At 34.6% G+C, this 26,734-nt stretch overlaps 1 long non-coding RNA gene across 1 annotated transcript; it reads left to right on the top strand.

The window, feature by feature from the left end:
• The first annotated feature begins 13,369 nt into the window (after positions 1-13,369).
• Positions 13,370-22,026, top strand: LOC148780752 (uncharacterized). Its single transcript, XR_016039760.1, has 2 exons — positions 13,370-14,779; positions 16,688-22,026. It is a non-coding gene; the product is annotated as an uncharacterized LOC148780752 (long non-coding RNA).
• Positions 22,027-26,734: the final 4,708 nt, after the last annotated feature.

Raw genomic sequence — 26,734 nt, 5'->3', positions numbered from 1 at the left:
AGGGCGGGATCTTAGTCATCCATTATCAGCCTAATTTTTGGAAGGTGGCATCGGGGCACCTCAAATTAAAGATCTAATAGTAGGATCATACGTTTGAGCAAGTTTGGCCAAATTATGGCTGTGCTCTCTTCAAGACTGTCCATCTTAAGTATGTGACTAGCTCCGATTTTCCTCTTTGTTTTTTCCAAGGGATTCCACTCATCATTTTGAGGGGTCCTGCTGATTTCAAGCTGAATTTGAGGCTGATTTCCTTGACTCTACCCAAATCCAATGATTCCTGCAGTATTATTGGGGTTATCGCATTGGGTCTTTGTTCGGCTAATGATATTTTTTTTGACCAACGGGAGATGAAGGGGCCCGATAACAGACAAGCTACTTTGTATGAACTTCAAGCCTTCTTGTATAATCAATGTCTTGATTTCCTATTTTTGGGATGTCAGAAATAGCCCCTAGAGTGAAGTTTAAGAGCTGTTTTTTATTGGATTTCACATAATACTATGCTCAATGGGCCTCATGATGGGCATCTAAGCTTTTTTATACGTGATTCTAAGACTGATTAGACTAATCAAAGTCTAATATGTCAGAAATCTGAGATCTCATCCAAACTTAATAATTAGAAGTCGGATAGGTGGCTTCCATTAAATTTAGGTTAAAAAAGAAATTAGCCATAAAAGACCTATTTTTTACAAATTTGTGGCCAAGCAAGTATAGGTAGTGGGAAATCCAAAACATAAGTAGAAAATAAAAAGAAAAACAAGAATAACAGATTTATCTAAAGAAAATAAAGATGAATGAATAATTAAAATAATAATCAAAGAAAGAGATTGAAGTAAAAAAGAACCTGGAAGCCGAGCCCTAAGGCCCCAGACCCAGAGTTGGGCCTAGATCAGAAGACAAAGATTTGTCTGTAATCCTTTATCTTCAAGATTGTTCATCCAATAGAATGAAAGAACTCCATAGAATGAAAGAACTCCAAGGAAGGATGATGTGTAGGAATTTTCTTTCAGGGCTTTTGAATGAATGAAAGTTTGTATTATCTTTGAATCATTATTAAGGTTCCTAGATCAGGGTTTTAGGGTTCTAGGCATAGGGTTTAGATTGGGAGGATAAGTAGGTTGACGGATTAGGATTACATTTTTTCTTCTCTGTAGGTTCACTAAAACGGTTGCGAAGACACCAATTTGTGGCAGAAATGTACCCAAAATAGGAAGGTAGTCAATTTAGACCAACCAGTGGGGACACATCTTAGCGATGCGTATCTCATCGTAGGACATCTGGCTCCTGCAACATGAATCACATCATTGACAGCTACTCATTCCCATATATTCAGTATTTATAAAATATCTAGGAAATATTCTTTTATAGACTATGGTTTTTTCATGGACTATGACTAGTTGTGTCATGCAGTGTACCGAGATAGTGTTCTCCAAGGTTTTAGAATTCGTAGATAAAATTAAATTCGGAGGGGGTGTCTACAGATGGATACAGGGGATGAGTCGAACCATGATCAAAAGAGCTCAGAATGCTATAAAAGAAGTATGAAGTTTAATCACAAAATCCCCCAAATTAGGCTCCAAAACTCAAGACATTGTAATGTTGGATGCCTGAGAGACAGGGCTTCGAAGTTTGAATCCACTCTCAGGCACTATTCATGCAAGTGGTAGCCCAAAAAAAGGGAAAATTTACAAAACCAGCCCATGTTAATCATATATAAAGAAGAGTGTGACGCCATGGTTTGCAGGAGGTTAGATATCACATATGAGCAGTAGGCATCAATCAAGTAGATTTTCAAATATCTGCCATAGTAAATTTAACCTTTGGGAGGGTGTAAAGCTATGCTTCAAGTTTAGACCAACGCAGATACGGTTGAAGACCTGGAGTCTAGGAAATCAACATTGAGAGATTTGTTCACTCTTGGAGGGCTAGCCTTATCTTGAATTTCAATAGTATAGAAGTTTCTGGCCCTGTCAAAAATAGAGGTTGAACTTATAGTCAGAAGATCCAACTAGGAGATGATGTGGACGAAATATTTCTTCAGAAGCTAGGCTTGAGACATGTATATCACCCAATATGATAGTCAAAGTGCTAGCCACTAGAGAAAATTGAGGTGCAAGAACAAAGAAAATTGAGGTGCAATAAAATTGGGTTTAGAAAGTCCTTGAGCAGAAATTAGTCTAACTTAAGAATATCCAAATTGAGAAGAATGGAGAAGATATAATGATGAAAATCTTGGCCAAGGACACATTTTTTGTGCAGAGGCATGGGTGGAATTGGTTGCATGTGAGTAAAGTTGAGTGCTCTTCATGGAGCTGGAAAAGAAAGATTATTGGGTGGGTGTCCCATCCCATGAAGGACACAATCAATGTGTAAAGGGCTGAGGACCATGACGGGATAATCACAAAGAGTGGGGTCATATTCGGAATGATCCCAATTACTTGAGGCCTACTTTGTACCAACCATGGGAGTCATTTTGGGCTGTTGGCTAACCCTCTAGAGAGAAAGAAAACTCCAAGAGAGAAGAGCCCATGGAAAGAGAAAAGGGGAAAATCTAAGAAAATAAATCATCAAGAGCAAGAAAGAAAGACTTATACTCAAAGAGGAGAGCCTGGAAATCCTAGAGAGATTGTCTCTTGGAAAAAGGGGTTTCATATTACCAAACTCTTAACCCATTGTTTTAATTGAATTGTTTGCCTCTCTCTAGTGGAAGTAGTCTAGGTCGCTATTGTACTCATGAACTGTTTGATTTCAGTTCCAAAAATTAGAAGTCTCCGATGCGCGCATTGGCATTGTTGCGACAGCCCTACTACTTGCTTTTACATGTACAGATTGTGCATAGTTTGCTTTCTCTTCTATTTTTGGGCAGGTGAGCTGGGATCCGACTAGATTGTTTTTTAGGCTTTTACAACCTAGGGGTGACAACATGTTGGGTCGGGTCTTGGCTCGGCCCAGACCCCGTACCTGAACCCGGACCTGGATCCGAAAATATAGTGTGGGATCCAGACCCGGATTAGGACCTAATCGGAACCGACACAAAAATTAAAATATCTATGTATTTAACTATATTTAAATCTATTTCATATATTGGGATCCAAAAAATATTACCCGACCCAAACCCAAATAGTGTTCGGATCTAAGATTTAGACGCAAACCATCCCCCACCGGTCCAATTTTTGGACCCATACCTAGACCAGGATCGGGTCTATCCCTCAAGTCTTGAGTGGGGTCCGGGTCCATTGCCACCCCACTGCAACCTACCCACTAGGCTAGGAGGACGAACCTCACAAATAATTATAGAGTTAGAATTCTTAGACGCAGGCAACTTATCTCCAACTAGTTAATGGGAACTTCTATTTCTAACATTGAAGGATGTTTCAAATTCATGTGCTTGTTTATCTAGTATTTGATCAAGAAGCATACACGATTTAGCCAAAGTACTCGAACCTTGGCCGAGGGCGAGTTACACGGTTGAGTCTGAGTAACTTGCCCTTGTCCAACCAAATTAAAAAAATAAAACTAAAGGCCAAAAATTTATTATCTACCTATAATCTACAGCATATTTGCATAAAACCAAAACAGCTTGCTGGTCATCTTTACTGCCCTTGTGTGCCTCTCAATTCAAGAGGTCTTGAGTTTGATCCTCAAACTTGAGTTTTTGGAACTCTTTAACTTTTAAAAAGAAAACAACGGCTAAGTAGAAAATACAAAAGGATGGACATGACAAGTAATGGCAACGTGGTCTACCCAACAACCACATAGAACATATTTGATATTGAAATTCACATATTATATGCGTAAGATAAACCATACATACATGACGTGCAACCAACTCGGTAAAAACTCGTCTCCCTTATAGGGCAAAGCTGAGTAACTCGACCAAGTCGGTGTGAACTTGGCTGAGTATTTTTTCCCAAGGTGTATACTTTGGAACAACCATTTTGAGCTCCATATTTACCAAAATTAGGATGAAACATTAGTGGACCCATTGGTATTGGGTAGCAGAAAAGGAGAAACCATCCTCATTGCGTTATTGTACTTTCTCAAGCCTTACTGTTAAAGTTGAGGGCCACTTGTGTACCATAAAGCGATTGATGTTAAAGCCAAGATTGAGTTGGTTTTGAGTTTCTCTTCCTCACTCATTGTTTGTTAACGTGTGTATATGCTGGCGAAATAGCTAGTCCTGATAATTGCTTTTTGATGCATATGAGAGAGAATGTAAGCAACCACATAAAATGGTAAATGTGCCACTAGAAGGAAGTTTTAGAGAGAGAGAGAGAAATACTCATGTACATATACAAATTACAAACCATTGTACACATATCAGGAAAGGCTTGCAAAGCAGATGAAAGATGCATACCTTAACATAATAACCGCACAATATGAGAGCATAGCATCCCTTTATTAACTCAAGTCCATTCTAATCTAAGGACGTGTTTGGAATGGGACTCTTGGGAAATGTGCATTCTGAAATTGGTATCTCGTGGAAGGTAAGTGTATGTTTGTTTGGATAGCATCCGGTAGAGACTAAGAAGATACATCTCCATTATTTGGATTCTCTGGAAGATATGTCTTTAGAAAATTCAAAAAAAATTATATAATATGTTATAATAATATTATTATAGTATAAAAATATCATTATAATAATATAATAATAAAATATAATATCATGATTAAAATAGTTATCATCATCGTCATCATTCAAGCCTTATGATAATTAATCGAAGTCGGCCAATTACAATAGTTATATAATAGAACAATAAATTTTATTGCTACTAATAAAATATAATATTATAATAATTTTAAATATTATAATAAAATACAAATATTTAATAGTAATACAATATGATAGTAATATATTAAGATAATAATATAATAAAAATATATTTAAATGATCACTATTCCTATAATAAATATTTTAATTATAATATTAATACTAACAGTAGTAATAGTGATATTAATATTAACAATAATAACATTAGGGTATGTGAGTTTAACTTTTGATTTTAAGAAAATGTCAATTCTACCTATTTGGGTGGAATTGATATTTTCTGAAATTTGGCTTAAAATGAAAGATACATGGCTCCTCGCGTAAATATTAATTCTGTATTCAGAAGGAACCAAACATATCAATCTGGGCTATTTCCATGGAAATGGGACTCCAGAAATCTCATTTCCAAGGAACCAAGGAAGCCTTAAGAGTAGTCTTAGAACAAAAAAATTTTGGGGATAAAACCTCTACAACCTAGCAACCAACCTCAAAAACAAAAATAATTTTAAATCACACTTTGTATGTGCCTGATGATGTACCAAAATTAAACTGGGACTATCCAATTTTTGGAGGAGAGGACTTAAATGTTAATCTTACTATTAGGTGGATCCAAAATTGTAGAAAGAAAAAATCATGCCAAATAGGTCTTTAACCCAAGGGAGCAATACGGGCCCTCACACGGGAACAAACTATAGACTTACTCCCGTAGGTGGAAGCCAACTTATTGTTTGCGTCCCGATGTCATCTATTTATGTGATTGAAATATAAAAGAAATTGTATTTGTACTCTAAAAGTGGTCCAAATAACTGTTTTCTCCACCATTGGATGTATATCATCCTTTAGATGGATGGTGAAATTCACTTTTTCAAGGGCTCAATAAGTTTTTCCTTTAAAAGAAACAGACTCAGGTCAGCATGTGGCCAAGCCTGCACATACAGGCTTCATAATAAATTTATTTTTGAAATAGAATTCAATCCTAATTTTTAGAGAATATATAATCTTTAACATGGAGATCATGAATACAAATAAATAAATAAATAAATTTTTAAAATTAAAAATAATAATTCTACTAAGAAAACATTTGAACTGTTAGTTTTAATTATTTTTAGATGAACCACCTATTTGCATCTATCTTTAAGATGAATGCTTTATACTCTGGAGCGCATATTATACAAAGAGTAATGATCCTATAGGACCATCCCCCACCCAGGTGTATATGACCTTAAAGGATCACTATTAAAATTAGTATGAAACTCTAAAAAAGTTATCACATGAGCGTGGGACTTGACTTTTTTATAAATTCATGTTAAATTTAATGGTGATCATTCGGGATCCTACACATATAAACGAAAAAAAAGTCATATAGGATTATTTCTCTTATACAAATGCAGTCCACATGAAACAATTGTTTTTGAAAAAAATGGCAAACAAAACTTTGCATAAAAAGATTATTTTTCCAGGAGAGGCAAGTCATGCATCCTACGACATAGTTAAACTCTTGGAAGAAAACACACTCAACATGCACGAGCAACGCATGAGAGAGAGCCTAGAGAGAGAAAATACGCCAAAAGCGCGCGGGAGACGTGAGAGATAGAGAGGAATGATGCATGAAAAAGCAAGGCGGTTTTAACGTGGGGTTTTCGAACGCGATGCTTTGCTGGCCACTGAGGTAGGCACGTGGGCCCAAAAGAGGAGATCTCAGAGGATCGTGGCGACGAAGAGTAGGCTTGTCCGGCCCGTGACCACCAAGAGCCCGGTCTACTTTACATTACCCACATTCTACGTTACAACACCCTCACTTCTTCTCAAAATGACCAACGAGGAATCTCATGGTGAATTTTTTTTTTTAGCAATTTATGGACGGACATCAAATAAATAGATGTATAAAAATGGGTTAATTTTGGCCAAAAATTGCGATGAAGGTCGTTTATTGTAGAGTTTTTTAAAAAAATTTCTATAATGCCCCCTTGATCCGAGGATGGTATCCTCGAATTGGTTTTCAATTTTTTTTTATTGTCTATTACAGGTAGTCTAAAGTCCCATCCTTGGACTGTCTAGATTGTCAAAGTTACACCACATTACAGGCGGTCAGAGGTCTCTATCCTAAGACTGCCTATAATGTAGTCGAAAACCACAATGTGAGGATGGGGACCTCAAACCACAAACTGGATTGAAGCATTATGAGATCTTCATCATCAGATTGCCTATAATGTGGTGTAACACCACAATCTAGGTGCTCTCAGGATGGGGACCTCTGACTAGTTCCCAACTGCCTTAAAACAGAGGACGCATCCTAGACAATTGAAAAAAACTAAAAAAAAAATGAAAATAAAACAAGTCCAAGGATGGTTCATTTTATATTTTATTATTTATTTATTATGAGAAATTTTAAAAATTAAAAAAATGTACAGTAAACAATATTTTTTTGTAATTTTTGGTTAAAATTGATCCATTTTATATTTTATTTTGTCTCTGTATGTAAATTACTCCTTTTTTTTTTTTTTAAGGACAAGGTTTATGAGTCTATTTCTATGTGTCCTCCCTCTAAAGGGCAAACCATCTATACTTTCCCTATCTAGCCGTCTATTTATAGGGATGTACGATAATTGTTTTTACTTATTTAATTAATGAAAAATGGCTAGGGCCTTCTCTCCCACTGAATTATCCAAAAAAAAGCCATCCATTGAAAATAGAAAGTTAAGATGGCCCCAATCACAATGTCATGCATCTTTACTATTTTTTTTTTTAACTTTTCTTTTTTTACAAAATATTTTAACTTCTCTCTTAAACTCGCACATGTAAAAATATATTAAAAAATATTCATAATAAAATAAAATACTCAAAATGCCCCTAAAAATATTTGGGGCATTTTGGTCATTGTATTATATCAAAAATATTTTTTAATATTTTTTTAGGTGCACCCTATTGAGATGATGGCACGTACAAAATTTCACATTCATATAATTTTTAGAAAATAAATTAAAAATAAAATACTTTGAAGATCGGATCAAGATCAAATAGTAAGTAGCTCATTTGATCTAAATTAGATGGCTAGATTGAAGGGGGGAAGTATATATCTTCTATACAGTAGAGAAATTATAGAAACATTTTCCCCTCTAAAATCTATAGTATATATATTCTTTGGATCCTTCGGGCTGATGCTCTATATCATGGTGAATATGAAAGGACAAAATTATTTGATAAATAAAAAGAAAAAGTTTATATAAGGTTACAACCTTAAAATGTAGAATTAAAGATGCTCCTTGAAAATCCATCATAAAGGTTGTTTGGATGTTGGGAAACCATCTAATTGATCATCTCGATATCGAGATGTATGAATGTAAAAATAAAAAAAAAATTTGAGTCTGTGAAATAGTGTATCTTGAAACACATTATCTGAACTGTCCATTTTCAAAAACTTCATGTGTCTATAAAGCTACTTGAATTGAACTATTTTTAGAGTTTAAAATTTTATAATTAGATATGAACATAGATTCTCAAATAATCCTAATAATTTTTTATATGATATTTATATTTATGATAAAATTTAAAGGTACACTTTAATTGAATTGCTTAAAGTTGCAACTTTATAAAAACCACACCCTAAATAAAAATGATATTTTTTATGTATTAATTTAGATTATTGAATTGTCTGTGGGTGGGACTAGCATATCTTTACACCATCTCTAAGATGGATGATAGGTGGGTCAGGGGACACAAATGTAGAATTACATCCTCAGGTACATGCTACACGTTTTCTTTTTTAAAAAGAGAGATATCTAAGAGGGTGTGGTTTGCATAAAATAAAACCTTTAAAAAATCAAATTACGGAGCGTCTCTAAACTTTGGCTAGCGATGTAATTTTGGCGTCCAAATTTCTTGGGATGGAGCAAGAATCTACTTTTATCTCTAATTATAAAATTTTTAACTCTAAAAATGGTTCAAACCAAACAAACCTAAAAACGCATGAAAATCTTGAAAATGGACGGTTCAGATAATGTGTTGTAAAAAGTACTATTTTAGAACTTTAAACTCGTTATTTTTTTCCCATATATATATATATATATATATATATATATATATATATATATATATATATATATATATATATATATATATATATATATATATATATATATGGAAAATGTTGGGGTTAGCCCACTAGCTCATATGAACATATGAGCCCAACAGCCCAGATTGAATCTGGGCCGATCTGACGATCATAGATTTTTGGTAATACTTGAATTTCATTTCATTTTTTATAAATCTAAATCATTTGAAATTTTAGACGTATGTTCATCAAAAATAGGTTCGAAAAATATCAAAAAAATATTTTACATGAAACAAATTGATCAAAACACCCCCAAGAAGATTCGAAGGGTATTTTGATCATTTTATTTTTTACAAATATTTTTTTTATATTTTTATTAGGTGTGCATTAATGGGAAGAACACACACCTAAAATTTCAAGTGATTTGGATTTGTAAAAAAATATAAAATTCAAATACTACTGGACATCCTTGATTTATATATATATATATATATATATATATATATAGAGAGAGAGAGAGAGAGAGAGAGAGAGAAAATGGAATTGGCCCACTAGCTGATATAAACATATGTGCCCAACATCTCAGATTGATTCTGGGCCGATTTGACAATCACGGATGTACGGTAGTATTTGAATTTTATTTATTTTTTTCAAATATAAATTACTAGAAATTTTAGAAGTGTGTTCATAAAAAATAAATGAATCTTTAAAAAATATCAAAAAAAATATTTTACATGAAATAAATTGACCAAAATAACCCAGAAATATTTTGAGGGTATTTTAATCATTTTATTTTTTACGAATAATTTTTTTATTTTTTTATTAGGTTTGCATTGATGTGAAGAACACATAACTAAAATTTCAAGTGATTTGGATCTATAAAAAAAATAAATAAAATTCAAGTACTACCGGACATATGTTATCGTCAGATCGACCCAGGTTCAATTTGGACCGTTAGGCTCATATATTCATATTAGCTAGTTGGGCTAATCTCATCTTTCCTCTCTCTCTCTCTTTTTCTCTCTCTCTCTCTATATATATATATAGAGAGAGAGAGAGAAAGAGAGAGATAATGTAAACTTCACAACCCTTCAAATTACAAAGGTTCAAGATGGAGAGAATTGTAAAGAGTGAATTTGTTAGTTTTGCAGTCTATTTTTTTAAAAAAGTTACTTTTGTTGGGCAATTTTATAAATATCTTGAACTTTTGTAATTTGAAGGATTGTGAAGTTTAGAATATCATATATATATATATATATATATATATATATAAGAAATGATCATATAGGACTCTCCTCCGTCCATATATGTAGGACCCTAAAGGATCACCATTAAATTTGACACGGATCTCTAAAAAAGTAAAGTCTCACATCCATGTAATAACTTTTTTAGATATCCGTACCAAATTTAATAATAATCATTTACGATCCTACATTCATACGTGAGAGAGGATCCTATAGGATCATTACTTTTATATATATATATATATATATATATATATATATATATATATATATATATATATATATATATATATATATAGATGTCCTTGACTAATTCAATGTTTTTCCCACTACAAAACCACCTTTTTCGTAAGATTTTAGATGAGCACTTTAATTGTGCATTTTAAGGTGTCAACCTTAAATAAACTTTTACCTTTCATAATGGATTGATTTCTTTTTAACAGTAAGAAATTACTAACTTATTAAGAAGTAAAAAGGGTGAGACTCTGATAAGATTTGTTGTAGTGCTTTTCGAGACTGATGGGTCGGTGCATGAGTATCTTTCTTTTGCCACACCAAACGACTTTATAGGAAGAAGTTGCCCAAATTGGCTCCTTCTAATGATAATACATCAGATAAATCCAACTTTTGGCATTAACTCAACTTGTTTATTGTCAATGATAAGAAATTTCAAGTTGACAAGTTTAATTTTCGTCGTTATTTGGTTAAACAACAGCTCAAGGAGGCATCATGAGTACCTATAGATTGATGAAATATGGGCTTCAACACAATTTTATGCCAAAATATGCAATACAAATCACACGTTTTGCGGATGATAACAGGTGCGCAATGGACGTTTGAGATGAGATGATGTTGCATTGCCTTTGGAAAACATTAAGAACTACCGCTAACCATCCATTGATAAATATACACGGTGAAGCGCCATCGGTATAGCCTCAACTAGTGTTCGCAAATTCGGCTGGTCCAACTCGGATCCGACCGGTCAATGTGGAACCAAGCATTGACTGATCCACTTTTGGCCAATTTTGGTAGTATGGCCAGGTATTTTTTTAAAATTCAAAAAATATAAAATCTCAAAAAATGAGGGATTTGTTTACAATGTGTTTTTTTAATATTTTTTAATCATTTTGGCAAATATTAGGAGTATTTAAGCCCTGAATATTTAATTTTACATTTTTCTATCTTTTTTAGGAGATTTTGAAAATAACCTTGGGCAATAATTGTTTTTTTAAGGGATAAGGTTTCTATAAGTGCAAGGATTCATGAAAGCAAAATAAAGCTCACCTCAAATCCTCATTTGGAAAGCACTTTCAACAATAGAAATCTCCATGATAACTCAAAAATCAATTTTCAAAATAAAAATTTAAATTTGATACTAAAAAAAGGTACAAACCTTGAGGATGTGTGAATACTTATTTTTAAGGCAAAATAGATGGTTTATATAATTTGTTATAATATACACTATTTTTAGAGTTTGGAATTCTAATTTTTTTCACAAACCATAATGCTCAAGTTGAGATGATCGATGTAAAGGTTTTCCAATGTTTGAATTGTAATTTAGGATGAATTATGAGGTGAAGCTTTAATTACTTTGACAAGGCTGCAGCTTTATTAAACCAATTTTTTTTTAGAATCTATTTTTTTTAATTTTTTCGTTATTTTTGAATTTCATTTGGATATGCTTTATTTAATCATACTTTAAATATACATCTCATATTTTTTTTATTATTTTTGTTTTTATATATTTGAAAACGACAGTCAAGTTGAACCAGGTCGTTTACAAGTTAGTCAGTTCCCGCCATTGACTCGTTTCTGAGGCCGATTCGAAAGTTCGAACACAGGCCTCAACTGCACAAAGGGTAGCTCCCATAGAGAAGGGGGGGGGGGGGGCATGTGGGTATATGATAAAATAACATTGTCACAGTTGAAATCCGAGATATTTGCTGACACATTGTACCCGTCATTTCAAACAAAGATGGTGGCTTTTTGTCATCATCCCGCGAGGAGAGTGGAGATGATGGCAGGTGAAGACGCGTGGTGGGAAGGCGAGCGAGAAAAAGCATGATTTGACAAAGCGATGGCGGAGAGGAAGAGGGAGAGAGGGAGAGATGTAGGGCTGAGACAGAACGCACAGGGTTTTATAGAGAGAGAATGGGAGAAAATTAAGTAAATAAGATATTGCATGGGTTATAGGAAAGGTTTACAGACCAAAGTTCGAGAGAGATGCGCCAAGAGAGAGATCTGTGCCTTTTTGAGATTAGAGAGAGAAAGAGACATGAAAGAAAGGTGGTAGGGGGTATATTTTAGAGAGAGAGAAAGAGATTTGATTGGCTTCGAGTTGGAAGAGAGAGGGGAATTTTAGAGAGAGAAAGAGGTTGTAGGACTGAGCGTCGTACGGTGGGGAAGGGAAGGGCAGGGCAAGTCCATCAAATATTCCCCCTCTCCCTCTCCCTCTCCCTCTCTCTCTCTCTCTTCATATGTGGACAGGAGCATGGAGGCGACACCTCCTTCTTTCCTGCTCCTATGTACGATCTAATTTGTATTCATCAAACACGAGTCACGTCTCTCTCTCTCTCTCTCTCCTCTGCGGACTGCTCTGCTGTCTGCGCCCCCCCGCCCCGCCCCGCGGCCTCCCCCTTACCGCCCCGCCCTTTTCGTCCTACTTTACCTCAATCAGCGTCCCCTCTCTCTCTCTCTAAAACTCTTTGTCGCACTCTTTCTCTCTCTTCGCCTTCTCCCCCTCTCTCTTTGCCCATCCTTTCTACGTGTTCTCCTCTCTTTCTCACTACTCCTCACCATTTTGACTCATCCTCAGAGAAGGAGGTGGTTAAAAGAAATTGATGACAGTGCCTCCCAAACACAATTTGGAATAATGTACCCTCACCAATCATCTCATCTCATTTCTGTCTAAATCTCCCGCTTACTCTCTTCATTTCATTTGGCAAACCCCATCAACTCTCTCTCTCTCACGGCTCGAAACGTGTACACATTCCCTTTCTAACTCTTAAAAGTCCACATTCGATTGAATACTTCTGAGCCAAGTACCCGACCGTAAGCGGTGAAGACTCGCGATTTCATTTATCGAAAAAGTTTATAGAGAGCCCAGGCTCTAAACAATCAACTCAGAGCCCACCTCAAAATTTCACAACTTGTTTTGGTGCATAAATATCTTTGAATTGATTATCTCAACCTCAACATACATGGACACAAGAACAAAAAATGGATTTTAAGTTTTGAGAATAGTACATCATCAGTCAAATATCAAGTTTAGTTTTTGTAGATCTGCACGATCGACACTATTTTTTAAGCTTTAATTTTATAATTAAAGCTGAAAATATATTTCAAAAAAAATTTCACCATTGAAACCACATTTCTGGACCCTATTTGAAGGTGCGCTTTACTTGGATTGTTTATAGCTTCGGCTCTATACAAACCTCAACTTTTAATTATACGCCCTAAAAATTTATCAAGAGGAAAATTTGCACATAAGGTAACCTTACCTTAAAGCTTGCAACCAAAACAGAGAACTTATCACTACTATTATTTTGGGGTTCTTGGTGGCACAGTCCTACAAACCAAGACTTTCTCTCTCAACCCTCTAGTAATTACCCTTTCCTGACCAATTTAAGACAGGCCACCAATGAAGAGAGACCCTTAGTTTCTCTCTCTAGAGACCCCTTACTTTCTCTCTCTAACTCTAACCCTAACTCTAACTCTGTCACACCAATCTCTTTCGCTTAATAGAAATGGCGTAAATGGGGACTGGTATTAGCAAATGCTGAGAACACTAAGAATAGCTACCGCCAATTCTGGAGGTCAGGCCCGTCAATCTCTTCAACGTAAGATGCTTGTTTAGCAAGCAAAGGCTCAAATCCAAAAATTTCCCCCTATTTTTTTCGCTAAGCCCTTCACCAAATTTAGGGGGTCTTTTTTTATCTCCAAAAGCTCAATAAATTTTTGGGGGTCTTTTTTAGAGAGAGATACAACTGGGGTAATGGGCCAGTCGCAGATAGGATTGAAAGTATGGTGTTTTATAGCACCTGGATTGTGATGGATAACTGTTGTTGGAGTACAATTCCTGACAGCTGAGCACCAACCAATACCTTGTTTTCCATATTAATTAAGGGCCTAAAAACTTGTATTTAAACCCCCCACCCCACCCCCCTTCTCCATTAAACATCTCCATTGCTTTCTCTCTCTTAGCTCCATCTCTCTCCAGACGTGAGGCTCTTATACTGCAACACTTTGCTTCTTTTCCCTACTTCAAGATCTAGTTGCACCCCTTTCGCTCTCTTTCTATGCCTCGTTATATCGATTATGCGAGAAAGATAGATGTATAGAAAGAAGTTTTATCGACCCGCTGGTGTTTCTCCTTCGATTTTTCTCTTTTTTGTGAGGGATGTAGGTTTTGTTTCTATGGCTTGTTGGTTTTGTGGTGGGGTTGTTTGTTTGATGCATGGGGTAGAAGAGAGAGAAAAGAAGAAAAAAGAGGAGGAGGAGGAGGATATCAGTCAGTGTTTGCTGGTGTAGCATCATCAAGATTCACATCTTGTAAGAGATCCCTTTGAATCGGTGGGATCACACTTCACTACATAAGATCACGATTTAGAGAGGGAAAGCTGACCATAAGATGGGAATCTTGATGATGCTGCATCGGCAATAAGTGACTTTGTGTTTCACCGTTCGTTGCCACCCTCATTTGCACTCTCCTCGGCAAAGGTGAGAGAAACAGAGGACAGAAACTTGCAGTAGAGAGAGAGAGAGAGAGATTGTGGGCTTTAGGGTTTTTGCCCTTTTGAACTTTGATAATCATATTGTTTGTTTGTTTGTTTGTTTCATTGGTTTGACTGGTTAAGCTGGATTCACAACTCCAGTTCTTGGGATCACAACTGAAACTGTCTCCGTCCTCCTCTTACTTTTCACAATAATGACCTAGGAAAAAGAGTCTAGATCCTATAGCCAGGTTATTATACGATTATTTTTTGCCGTATTTTCTATTCATATTTATGATTAAGGGATCTCTCCATAAGGATATAGAATGTTTTTGTTGTCTGTTTATGAAATTATTCCTACCCTAGAAATCTAGGGTTTTTAAGGACTGTGATTTGTTACTCTTGTAAATACAAATCCTCAATCCTCTGTACTTTAAGAATTTGTGCATTACGAGGCATCATTTTTCATGTACCAGTCTTGGGATCTGCCAAAAACCATTTGGTCCATGGATTTCTACTGGTCCATTTATATGCAAAGAACCTCCCATTTTCTGTGTAAATATTGATGAAAGAGAAAAAAATGTGGGTATTTTTTTCTAAAATATAATATTTTGTCACTTTCATGTATTTATTTATTTTTATTTTGTGAACGCTATATTTTATAACGGTTATGCTATGAAAATGTCTTGCATGTTTCCATATACAATTAGCCATATGTTATCTTGTTGATTTTTATGACTGAGAAGTTGTTATGCATTTACAAATTTTGATCATGTGTTGAAAAGCAAATGATTGGTTTCATGCACCAGAGGTAAGGTGTATGTTGCTCTGGTATTTCATGCCATTCATTTTAAAGAGTTTTTTTTCAGCTTTAGACGTTGAACAAAAGCTTTAGATGTTGAATAAAAAAGCTAGTAACCATGTAATCTTTATTCTTTTTCCTGTACCTCGACAATGATTGAATGAGGAACAATACTTTCTTCATCTCATTAGATGGCCATGATTAATGTACGTCCCCAAAATTTGTTTATGCTGAACAAGCCGCCAAAGGTTTAGTACCAAAACCTGCAATAATCAATGTATTCACCCAAGAAATTTTCTCAAGAATCACTTCCAAGGTTAGAAATATTTTCTAAAGGGAAACGTTTATATAGAGCCGAGACTCTAAACAATCAAATTTGAGCTTACTACAAAAAATTCACTAGAAGTGGTATTCTGATGTCCAAATATTTTCAAATTGATCATCTTGACATCAAGATATATGCACATGAAAAAAATTGGATTTCAAGTTTTGGAAATAGTGTATTTTGTAATACATTTTTGGACCTCCAATTTTCAAGATTTTTAAGTTTTCATAGATCTATCGATCACCCTATTTTTGAAGCTTTAAACTTTATAAATAAATATAAAAATACATTTTAAGTCTATCACAAAGATTTCCGATATTGAAACCACATTTCTCGACACTATTTGAAGGTAGGCTCTAATTTGATTGTTTAGAGCGTAGGCTCTATATAAACTGCACCCTTTTTTTAAAGATAGTTGTGAATGCAATGGGGATCCCAAACCCTAATCTCTCCCTCTCTAAATTGGTTTCTTGGAACATGGTCAAATGTCATTGATCACCTAAAGCACCAACTCCTTTTTCCCATACCTCTAGGGATTTCAGCTGTACCTTTTTTAGATGTTAGGCCTTTTTAATTAACCAAAACAGTGGATTTACTCTTTATTTTGTTTGGGCAAATGTGGATTATTAAATTAATTGGGTAGCCATCATATGTATGGGACCAGCTACTCCACTCTTCGTCCAAGGAAATGTCACATTGTAGGTTTTGCACTTTCCTCAAAGATTGACCCAAATCTTGCTTTTCAAAAGGTCGATTCACAAGGAAAAAGCTTTGTTTGTTTTGTGCAGGTCAAGAGACCTGTTCTCTAAGTGCATTATTCAAAGAGGAGTATGGGGGAATGTGCAAGTGTTGTCATAAAAACATCAATAGTGGTTGTTTACATATGTTATTTTCCTGTTATATCTCTTAGTTTTTTGTTGATGTATGGCAAATGCATGTGTTGTTTTTAGCTGATACTGTTGCATTTGCTTTGTATAAGCAAATAGCCATCTTACCTACGGTTTAGAAGCAATACAAGTAACTCTTTTGTTTTCTATTGATGTTGTTTTTTTTGTTCCTTAGTTTTGTGTACACATTACTTTAGGGGCAATAGAAATAACACTTTCCTTTTGTATTGAATCTTGTAACTGTGCTACCTACAGTCTTGATATTTTCCTTCTTTGACATTCATTCCATGCCTTATTTTACTGTAAAAATTAACATTTCTCCTTGTATCTGGAAGAGAGACTTATTGAGTCATAATTTGTGATTAATTGATGAGCAAGATCCAATCCAACTTCATTATATAATTCTCAATTGATTACATTCTTTGAAAACATCAGCCTGAAACAAAGTAAAAACATAAAACATCACAAGTATCAAGTTATACCATGGTAATGTGTACTTTCATAGCATTTGGGTTTCAATCAGTCAGCTACTGCTTCTTATCTCTCCGATGTCTACCATGAGGGGATGTGAAATGTTGTTCCTCTTCTCAAAGTCAACCAGAATTCCAATTCCAGCATGAGGCACAAACCCTTCCTCTTATGGTCTTCATGACCATCAACATTATGGTCTTCATGACCATCAACATTTAATAGAAGCCATATTGAATATAATTATTCAGTATCTCAGAATATGAAACTATTATTCAGTATCTCAGAATATGAAACTAAGTATATGTCTTGTTCAAGTATTGTATTGGTTTGAAGGTCTTGTGAATGTAGTAGGTTAAGAAATTGATTAGATGATTATTATTTAACTGGCAATCTTTTGCATGCAATATGTTTAACCTTGGAAGAAATTGTTTCAACACCTTCACTTGTATCTTACTGTACCCCATGGGAGTGGTTGCAGCACCCTTTCTGAATACAGTGTTTCATTTTACACTGCAATTAGCAAATCTTTATTAGGTAATATTGCCAAGCAAGAAAGACTTGGCCTTGTGTCAATAGAAGCACAAAAACCCTGTCTATGATAATCCTCTGCGCACTGCTTTCCTCTAGCCCTGAGGTCAACAATATCCACTACATAAGATGCTACTCTACCATGGAGATCATTCCATTGCAAGGTCTATTTCCATAAGAAAATTTCCTTCTTATTTAGGAATGGGTTAAAGGTTACGTGGTCAGGGTCGTGGATCACCACAATATGATGTCTTGAGTTTCATGACTACCACGAGAAGGGGGCACTATCCTCATTGAACTACCCAAAAAAAAAAAAAACTTGCTTGAGAAGAGTCTAAAGATGTTTCTTGAGTATATAGTAGTGATAAGTGATAGCACATCAACCCTTGTTGCATATCCAACACCTACCGGACCTGCATCCAAGCCATTTGAAAATGGTGATGATGCACCAATCCCATTGCTCCCCTTGTTGTTCCCTTGAAAAATCATTCTTTCTTTGTTTCCATGAGCTTCGTACCACCACCAAGAAGCAAAGATTCCATGGAGTCTTTGATTTCTTTGAGGGGGCCGGAAGCCTCTTCCCTTCTAGGGCTTCTAACTAACCTGAGAGCAGTTGAGGAAAGGATTCCAAGCCACTCTGGTTAAAGACCAACAGATTGATAAGGGGAAATTTATCATATCATGCTGAAGAGTTGAACGATATCATATCCCACTCGGTCATCATCGGTCGTAACTCGCCACAAATTGTTGGATGGTTGAAATAATAAATAGTTTTCCCTCTAATTGTGGTTTGATAACATTCCCATGAATAAGCGATCTACTGATGCCATTCCCCATTGTTATTGCATGTAACCAGAAATTAGATGCATGGGCAAAATGTAGCCCTCAACATGTGGATGTCAAATCATGGCGATTTGGCTGAAGTGTTCCAATGTTACTTGGTTCACTTGATAATTGAAATTTTTTTGTCTAGTACCTTTCAAGCAAAGGAATTTGCAACATAAATAACTTATTTATTTTTATGAGAATAAACTCAATAGGTTGCACTTTAAATAGGGAATTCAAGGAGCCATACTAATGTTGGCTTAATGCACTTTATGTTACTCATATAGTAACATTCAATTAAATAGGACTGATGTAACCTTGTTCAGGTTTAGTGGTTGATTGTTACAAAGAAAGACATTTGTAGCTAAGTGACTGGTTTATGGGAAGAAAGTTACTTTTCAACTTCTTCTTTGATTAACATATCCTCTTAATTTATCACTAGGGCCACTTGATTTCATCCGAGAACCAGGATTCATGTAGCCGACCCCAATTAATTGGAAAAAGGCTAAAATGATGATTATAACCACCTGATTTCATCCATTTGAAATTTTTCAGAGATAATGATATGGGTGCCTCCCAATTCAATCCTTGTAATAGGCTTGAAATTCACTTTCTATTTTGGATGCTACTCATCTTTCAATTCCCAACAATGATTGCATTAGGATGTGCTGCTTGAAACACCCATCATGTCCAAGGTTCCCTACAGCCCATCACCATTTAATTTCTCTTCCATTATTTGTTGCATTAAACTATTTTATGAAGCATTTTTCACCTCATCGTGTCATTCACTTTCAATTGTTATATATTCAACATCATTTCAAATTTTTATTTTTGCTTGTATTGTAAGAATTAGTCATACTGAACTTACATAATTTGTTTGCCATGCCAACAAGCTTACTGTTGGATTAAAGAAACCCATTTATTGGGAATATGTGGGACTGCAGTTGACTTGAAATGATTCAAAAGTCTGAAATTTGTTATATTGGCAAACTAATAAGCCATGTTTTCTTTTCTTTATTTATCCAATTTGTTCTTTTTATGTGAACTTTATTGAAGGAAAGAATCTTTGGGATGTTTTGTACACATGAAAGTATTTTCGTGGAAAAAAATTCACATAAAAGAAGTCCCCCATGTGATTAATTGTGGGAGTTTCTTCACACGAATTGACCGCCAATTGGTATGAAAAAATGTGCTCAAACTGATTGGTGTAAAAAAAAGACTCCCATACCTAACTACATAGGGGAGTTCTTTCATGTAAAAATACTTTAACAAAAATATTTTCACTCTTACCAATTGTGCCCTTAGTCATCTTAAAAAGTGTGGGAAGGTCTTTGGAAAGAAAAAATATACTAAGACATTAAGTTTAAAGATTTAAATACGATAAGTATGTTTCATAATTAATGCATTCGCCCTATCCATTAAACTTAGAAATGCCCAAAGGCCTCTTTGAAATTATGAAATTGTTAATGGATGCCTGAGCTTTCCTTTGTGGAATTTTTATTATTTGTAGGTAATAGTCTCTATGGTAATCCACTTACTTGCGAATCGAAATGCAACATAGTTTTTGCAGATGTATCGTTGAATTGAACTCATGTACCTTGAATTAAAGTCAAAAGCTTCTTAGTCAAACAACATCACTCATCCTCTAAATTATTCTCGTGCTTCCTTGAAATAGATCTTGACACAAAAACTAAATTTTCTATTCATCCTCATAAGAGCTTTTGTGGTTGAAAGTTTGGAAGTATATGAAAAGTTTATTTTGGTCAACTTGGATGCAGCATATAAAGTTAATCCCAGTTTTGTGGTGATGACCATTATATTTTTTGTTGAAGTGGGCGTGGGGTTTGTACATTAAGCAGCTTATTTATGGTTTTTTTTGTTCAATTGGTTCTTTTCCTGTGAGCTTTATCCAAAACAAAGAATTTTAATCATCTTGAAATTTGTTGGAAGGTCTTTGGAAAACAATAAGAAATAAAGTTTAAGATTAAAATATGATCAGTATGTTTCATAGTTAAACGCATTTGCCCTATTCATTAAACATAGAAATGCCCAAAGGTTTCTTGAGTTTTATGAAATTGTTAATGGATCGGAGCTTTCCTTTGAAGCCTTTTTATCATTTTTGGATAATATTACATTTTTTGTCTTTCCTTTTCATGTGGTTCTTTTCAGGTGAACTTTACTCTTCAAGGAAAGAACTTTCATCATCTTGAAAGTTGTGGGAAGGTCTTTGGAAAAAAAATAATTAAGAAATAATGTCTGCCTAAACTTTCCTTCGGAGCACTTCTGTTATTTGTACACAATATTCTCTATTGTAATCCACTCACTTGCAAATCTAAATGTGCGATGGTTTTTGCAGATGTGTTGTTGAATTGAAGGTAAAAGAAGATTTTGCTCATGAACCTTGAATTAAAGTTAAAAGTTTTTCTTTGTCTATCAACTTCATCACTCATCCTCTTAGATGTACACATGCTTTCTTGAAACAAAGCTTCTCACACATTATACTATTGCTATTCATCCTCAACAAGTTTTTTTGGTTTTGAAGTATATGAAACCTTTTCTTTTTTCCTTTTTCTTTTTTTGTGGTAGACTTAGATGTAGCGTATGAAGTTATTTCGCGCTGATGACCATAGTATTCATTATCGCAGTGGACATAGGGTTTTTACAGTCTGCAACTTATTACCGCTCACTTTACAAGCGGTTTGTGGCTGAGAATGTTTTGATCAAGGATAATGTTATGGAATTTGAGTTTGATTCTAGATCCACATATGATTTATTAGATAAAGGATTTTGGGCCCCGTTTTGATGGCATAACATGTTCTTGAAGGTAGAGAATTGTTCAGAAATGACTAAATATCGTGGAATCATGCAATCGCCGTCCAACTTATTAATGGACCATGATGATACTTATGCCGATGCTGTTAACAACACAACATGAGCATACGGATCATAGAGTGCTTCCCCTTGTATATATCGTGGATATGGATCATAGAGCATATGGATCATAGAGTGCTTCCCCTTGCATAACATGTTCTTGAAGGTAGAGAATTGTTCAGAAATGACTAAATATCGTGGAATCATGCAATCTCCGTCCAACTTATTAATGGACCATGATGATACTTATGCCGATGCTGTTAACAACACAACATGAGCATATGGATCATAGAGTGCTTCCCTTTGTATATATGGTCATGGCACATGAAAACATGGGAATCAAGTAATCTGTAGGTTGCAACCATGGGTAATGAGCAAAGGACAAGTATCTTTGTAACCAAAGAATGTGTGCTTCATAATTTTTCTATTGCAGTATTAGAAACGTTTGTGGACGTGACTAACACAGCATGCCATATGGAGTGAGACTCCAGGAGTTTCAGAATTGTTTGCAGGAACCAACACTAAGATGCTTTTTTCTTTTTTTTTTTTGAAGGCACGCGTCTTGGATACCATAAGGATGATGTCTATATATATATATATATTTATTTATTTTTATTTTTTATTTATTTATTTATTTATTTTTATTTTTTTTTTGAAATAGACTTATGTCTCGCCTACAAGTAGGGCTGCCATTGATCGGGGCTGGGGCTTGGGCTTCTGGACTGGGCCGCGGATTGTGGATTCGGGTTTCAGGCTTTGGGCAGAGCTGAAAAGCCCGAAAACCTTCTTGCTCCCCTCTCTCCCCTGCCCAAAAGCCCACTCTCTCTTCCATCTCTCACTCTCTCTCTTCCATATGCCATTATTGTTCATTCATTTCTCTTTTAAAAAATAGACAGTGATCGTCACTTCTACGTGCACTTGTTTTCTGTAATGGCTGGTTTCCTTTCCTTGTATGTAAGAAGTCTGTGCTCCATTCTCCAAGAAGATATAGAGAAGGGAGCAATGGAAGTTCGCTAAAACTTGCTGGAAAAGGAGAGGAAGTCGTTTGTCTACCGCTGAAAAGTCGAGGATTTTTTAGTGGGAAGTTTCCCAGAAAAGAAAGGCAAGAGCAGTGTTCCAAAATTTGACTCGGCCAAGATAGTTTGGCTAGGCCATATACTCGGGAGAGTTCGCGTAACTTCCCGAGTCAGAATCTTTTTTTTCTTTTTTTTTAAAAATGAAGATAAATTTTTAATATATTTATTATGACCGCCCCAATTTATCACTTAACAACAGATTGGCATTGTGGTTATTGTTCCCCTCAGAGGAGGCCTCTCTGCAAGAGATATGAAGCTCCATCCCACAAAGCGTCGAGTCGTGGGAGAGACGACATGCTTGACCTCTATGGGCACACTTTTGTATCATTATAACTAAACTAAAAAAATATGATGTTACTACCTGCTCGTAAAAAACTCACCTTGCCCCGAGTTACTCTATCGAGTCGAGTTCCCTTGGCCGATTTTGAAATGCTGCATTTTACCAAAAGTGTCGTTGATCTTGATCATTTTGAAAGCCATGGCTCATATGTGAAGGTCACTAAACAAAACCACCAAGCAGAAAGAGAACCAGAGTCTGAATCATGGAGAAAGAGAGAGAAGCAGAGCCTAGTGTGGTTTATATCGGAAAACAAAGGAAAAGAATAAGAAAAAGCAGAGACTTGACCTCTTCCTTTGAGGAGCTAGAGAAAATAGGTTTTGGATAGAGAGATATGAAAGTTCTAGAAAATGGGTTTTTAGAGAAAGAGAATGAGCTTTTAGAGAGCGGAGAAAGAGAGGGCGGCAGATTGAAAAAATAGGCTTTTGTTTTTTTTTTTTTTTTTTTTGAGAAAGATGAGTTTTTAGAGAGAGAAGCCGTTGGGGTGCGAGAATGAGGTGGGAGAGTGGCACGTATACTCACCCCTCTTCTCATTATTTTTTTATTGGGGGACTGAGGTGGGTGAGTAGCCACATGTACTCACCTTTCTTTTCAGTATTTTTATTCCTCAATGCCCTTTAAGGTTTTAAAATTATTATTATTATTTTTTTTTAAAAGAAAAAAAAAAAAGAAAAAGAAGGGGGCTTCTAATAGGGGCGTTTTTTAACTCTAGTTGGGCTAAGGCTTGAAATAATAAGTTTCTAATAATTAATTAAGGAATAAGTTTATATGAAGGTGAGGCCCTAAACAATCAAATTAAGGCATACCTAAAAAATTCGTTAGAAGAGGTTGTTTCGGTGGAAAAACTCTCAATTTCGATAATCTCGGCCTCAAGATGTATGAACATGAGAAAAATAGATTTCTAGTCTAAGAAACAGTGCACTTCGTAATGTAACATCAAGACCGTCAATTTTCAAGATTTTCAAGTATGCATAAGATTGCTCGATCTTTTTTGATCTTTAAATTTTATAATTAAAGATCAAATAAATTGTCAGGCCATCATAAAGTTTTCTGATACTAAAACAACATACTCTGACACTATTTTGAAGATACATCTTACTTTGATTATTTAGGGTCTCAGCCTTAAAGTTTTCTGATAATAAAACAACGTACTCTGACACTATTTTGAAGATACATCTTACTTTGATTATTTAGGGTCTCAGCCTTAAAGTTTTCAGATACTAAAACAACATACTCTGACACTATTTTGAAGATACATCTTACTTTGATTATTTAGGGTTTCAGCCTTACGCAAACCGCACCCATTAAATAAATATATCTGAGCTACTTCCCCGTGTCTGTTTAACTTGATCTGATTTTTTATATGAAATTCAATAAATATAGACCAGTGTAGAAAAAATCGAATCGGAATGGTTAACTGGACATGGGCTCAAAAGTGGTTCAACATGCCTAACCAATAAACCGACCGGTTCAATCGTTCTAATTGGGCAAGTCTCGAGCTGTCAAAAAAGTGTTAAAAAATAAAAAATATTAAAAAATCTAACAAAATATAAAAAATATATTTAAAGAATGATTAAATAAAACACATCCAAATAAAGTTGAAAATTAATAAAAACAAATTAAATTTTAAAGAATCGATTTGTGCCCAGGGATGTTTTTGAAATTTTCCAAAAAAGATGTAAGAATTTCAAAATAAGTATTAATGGCTATTTTTTTTTTCAATAGTTGCTATAGTGATGAAAAACATTAAAAAATACATTACAAATAAAAAATCTTATTTTATATTATTTTATATTATTTTTTTAAATACTCAAATGGTCACCGAAACCTGCCAAACCCGGAAGTGGCTGGTTCCAATCTAACTGGGTGGTAACCAGTTAGACTGCTGGATTTTTCTTTCAATGATAGAAACATATATAGTGTGTTGCATTTTAGTTCGAAATAATACGCTAGCAACCCCACGTATACACGATCTTGTTGAAATCAACAACCTATAGATTTTCTCCACACGATAACCATTAGGACTTTCCAAAGTCAAATAATTCTACACTTCCGCGAAAGCATTGTAGGGATTCACTCAGGTAAAACCCTACCTACGAGCATTACTATGTACCCAAAGTTTAGAGAAGGATATGCTCAAAGGTGGCCAAATTTAAGAAAAAAGTAATAATAATTTACATTCATACTCGTTTTGTGTCTTAAAGAAAACACCCTCAAATTCAATAGAGAACTTCCAAGTTTTGAATAATTATTAGATCTAAGTACTTAAGTAGCTTAAAATCGGTTCTCTTTCTTCTCCTTTTTTTGTGATTGTTTTTTCCTCCCACTGCTGCACCCAGATTATCAATAGAACTTCCATCAAATTTTAATTTGATAACTCCACTTAATGGTGGTTTTCATACCATTAGCAGTCTCATTTTGGAAATTTTCAACTGAATCACGTCTTTCATATTTCTCATAAGATCTATTATACACCCCAACAAGTCCTTATTATTAGGTTCCCAATTAATCTTAAGTCTCCAAAGCAAAATTCTTCCCTTTGCTGTCACTTTTACCTCTACTTGAAAAGCTCTCCAATTTCTTTCTCTCCAAATCTCCATAAAATTACATCCCTAAAAGCTTTCCTCACCACCTTACCTATGTTTGGTAGAAATGACAAGTCTAAATGATCCAAACAATTAGTTGCAAACCATGGAGGATTGAAGAAGACTCTTATTTTGTTCACCACCCACATCCAAATACCTTATGAAAAAAGGTAATGCAAAATTATATGATCTATTGACTCTTCATCCACTTTACATAATAAACAACTGTTCCCCTTTTTCCTTATGAATCCGCCATAAAAATTTTCCCGAAGTAAGAATCCATGGAAAAGCTTGGATTTTAGAAGGAATTGGCCATTTCCATATCTTAACCACAGCTAGAAAATTCCACCTAAATAGTTCATGAAATAAGTTCTTCCACTGTGGATCCCAAAGTTTCTAATTTGAAAAATAGGATTGCATTGTATAAAGATCATTTCACTTTAGTACGAGGAGCTCACTGTCAACTCCTAGCCATCAAATATAACATCTAATAATTTAGGGTGTATTAGAAAGTTTTAATTTTTTTTATTTAGATTTTGAATCCATCAATGATATGTCATCAACAGCCTAATTTCATATCAAACGGTCTAATGGTGATTGTGAGTTTGTGGACCATAGATAAATAATATTAGCCTTAGGGATTGTCTATAAATAGATCATTTGTTTTTTTTTACATAGAGGTCACAATCATTTTTGTCCTTTAAATTTCAAAATGGGTGGTTGTAAGAGTATCATTGAACATAGACACAAAGTTCCCAAAAAAAATTTCTTGGTTTTTGTGATTCACCGCAATTCAGCCAATTTGACATCTAATGAGTGAGAATTATTGTAGCCTCCATGTATAAAAGATAAATGACCTCTTTGTATACAATCTCATAATCTTATGGGTAAGCTTTCTATGCTTTCCTTACAACATAAAACTTATATGCTTCCCCTTATCCAACCGTCCATTTTGAATAGAGGGCTAAGATTTCACAATGTCACGTCTCTACACTATTTTATTTTTAATTTTTTTCTATAAAGTATTTTGACACCAAATTTTGCATGTCCAATCATCAATTAAATTTGTACTAGCAAAAAATATAAAAATAATATTTTTAATAAAATAAAATGACCAAAATACCTTTGAAAGTTTAATGAGCATTTTGGTCATTATATTTTATAGAAAAATTATTTTTAATATTTTTATATGTGCGTTCCAATGAGAACATGGCACGTACCAAATTTCATACTCATACATACTAAATTTCATACT

The sequence above is a fragment of the Amborella trichopoda genome, chromosome 8 (genome assembly GCF_054954075.1).
Source record: "Amborella trichopoda isolate Santa Cruz 75 chromosome 8, AtrichopodaSantaCruz75HAP2 v2.0, whole genome shotgun sequence".
In the NCBI taxonomy this organism is placed as follows: Eukaryota; Viridiplantae; Streptophyta; class Magnoliopsida; order Amborellales; family Amborellaceae; genus Amborella; species Amborella trichopoda.
This window is presented reverse-complemented; position numbering and strand designations above follow the sequence as displayed.